Raw genomic sequence first — 2672 nt, 5'->3', positions numbered from 1 at the left:
TTCCTAGAAACACACAAACTACCAAAACTGAAACAGGAAGATACATAAAATCTGAAAACAGAAAGAAATCAAATCAGTAATAAAAAAAAAATCTCCCCCCAACACAAAAGTTCTGGGCCAGATGGTTTAACTGATGAATTCTACCACCCATTTAAGAAAGAGGTAATATGTATTCTCCTCAAATTATTCCGAAAAATAAAAAAGAAGGAAAACTTATAAATTCATCTTATGAGGCCATCATTACCCTGATACCAAAACGAGATGAAGCTTCCACTAAAAACGAAAAATGGCAGGGTGCCTGTGTGACTCGGGGTGTTTACTGTCCAACTCTTAATTTCGGACTAGGACATTATCTTGCGGTGCGTGGGTTCGAGTCCCATGTTGGACCCTGCCATGACAGTGTGGTGCATGGCCAGGATTCTCTCTCTCCCTGTCTCTCTGCCCCTCCCTCACTATATGTACTCTATCTAAGGAAAGAAATAAGCATTTAAAAAGATGTTTAAAAAATTTTTAAATAACACTGCAGCCCAATTGCCTGATGGGTATGTATGCCGAAATTCTTATTAAAATACCTTCAAATTAAAGTCAACAATACATTAATAGAATCATTTGCCATAATCAAGTGGGATATATTCCTAGGCTGCAAGGGTGGTTCCACATTCACAGATCAATCAACATGATGCACCACAGTAATAGAAGAAAGGATAAGAACAATACGATGCTTTCAACAGATGCAGGAAAACTATTTGACAAAATGTCACATCCATTCATGATAAAACCCCTCAGCAAAGTACATTGAGAGTCAACCTACCTGCACATAATAAAGGTCATCTAGGAAAAACCCACAGCTCATCTCATCCTCAATGGGGAAAAATTGAAAATTTTTCCTCTAAGGTCAGGGACAAAACAGGGATGACACGTCTCACAACTGTTTTTCCACACAGTACGGGAAACCCTAACCACAGCACTCAGACAACAAAAAGAAATAAGAGGCATCCAAATCGGCAAGGAAGAAGTAGCACACTCACTATTTGGAACTGACATGATGTGTTCTATAAAAAAACATGAAAGATTCCCTTAAAAATTGCTAGAATTGATATATGAATTCCACAAGTCACAATATACAGAAATCAAGCAACATAGATGTATTGCATTTCTAACACAAATCATGAATTAACACAGAGAGAAAGTAAGGGATCAATCCCATTGACAGGCTCACAAATACCACAAGAAACCAGGAATAAACCTAACCAAAGAGGTGAAACACCTGTACTCTAAAGGCTATGAAACACTGATGAAATAAATGGAAGAGGACACAAAGAAATGGACATACATTTCATGTTCATGGATGGGAAGCACAAAATACTGTTAAAATGTCTACACTTCTCAAAACAATCTACACATATAATGAAATCCCTATCACACTAACAAAAACATTTGTGACAGAACAAGAACAAATCATCTCAAAATTTGTATGGAATAACAAAAGTCCCCAAACAGCCAAAACAAACTTGAAGAAGAAAAGCAAAGCTGGAGACATCACAATTCCAGACTTCAGGTAATATTACAAAGCTGTACTGATCAGAACAGTATGGTACTGACAAAACAACAACAAAAAAACACAGAGGCATAGATCAATAGAATAGAAACGCAGAAATGAACTCACACCTATATGGTCAATTAATTCTCAACAAAGCAGGAAAGAACATCCAATGGAAAACAAGATAGTCTTGGGACACAGGGGTGGTTCAGTCAACAAAGGGTGTGATTGTTAATTCAGCTCAGGTTATGATCTCAGGGCAGTGCAGAGCATGCGTAGGATTCTCTGTCTCCATTTCTCTCTGCCCTTCTTCTGCATGCTCTCTCTCAAAAATAAGTATATAAACTTTAAAAAGGGCTCCTCAACATATGGTTTTGGAAAAACTGGACAGCATCCTGCAAAACAAAACAAAAACAACAATGGACCACTTTCTTTTTTTTTAAAATTTTTTAACCTTTATTTATTTTTGAGACAGGGAGAGACAGAGCATGAAGGGGGGAGGGGCAGAGAGAGAGGGAGACACAGAATCGGAAGCAGGCTCCAGGCTCCGAGCCGTCAGCACAGAGCCCGACGCGGGGCTCGAACTCGCGGACCGCGAGATCGTGACCTGAGCCGAAGTCGGCCGCTCAACCGACTGAGCCACCCAGGCGCCCCAAGGACCACTTTCTTACAACATACACAAAAATAAATCCAACATGGACAAAGACCTATATGTGAAACCGGAAACCATAAAAATCCCAGAGGATAACACGGGTAGTATCTTATTTGACATTGCCTGTGCAAATGTCTTTATAGATATATCTCTAGAGGTAAGGGAAACACAAGCAAAAATAATGAGGCTTCATAAAAATTCAAACCTTCCATCACCTAGGAAATAATCAACAAAACTAAAACACCTACAGAATGATATTTGCAAACGACATCAGATAAAGGGTTAGTGCCCAAAATATACAGTTATACAGCACCCAAACAATGAGAAATCTGATTAAAAATGGGCAGAAGACACGAATGGACATTTCCCGAAAGAAGACATATACCTGGCCAAGAGACACATGAAAAAATACTCAACAATACGGATCTTCAGGGAAATACAATTCAAAAGTACAATGAGATAACACAGCACATCTGTCAC

This window comes from Prionailurus viverrinus, unplaced genomic scaffold (assembly GCF_022837055.1).
Source record: "Prionailurus viverrinus isolate Anna unplaced genomic scaffold, UM_Priviv_1.0 scaffold_77, whole genome shotgun sequence".
NCBI classification, from domain to species: Eukaryota; Metazoa; Chordata; class Mammalia; order Carnivora; family Felidae; genus Prionailurus; species Prionailurus viverrinus.
The sequence above is the reverse complement of the archived record's forward strand: the minus strand, read 5'-3'. Positions refer to the sequence as shown.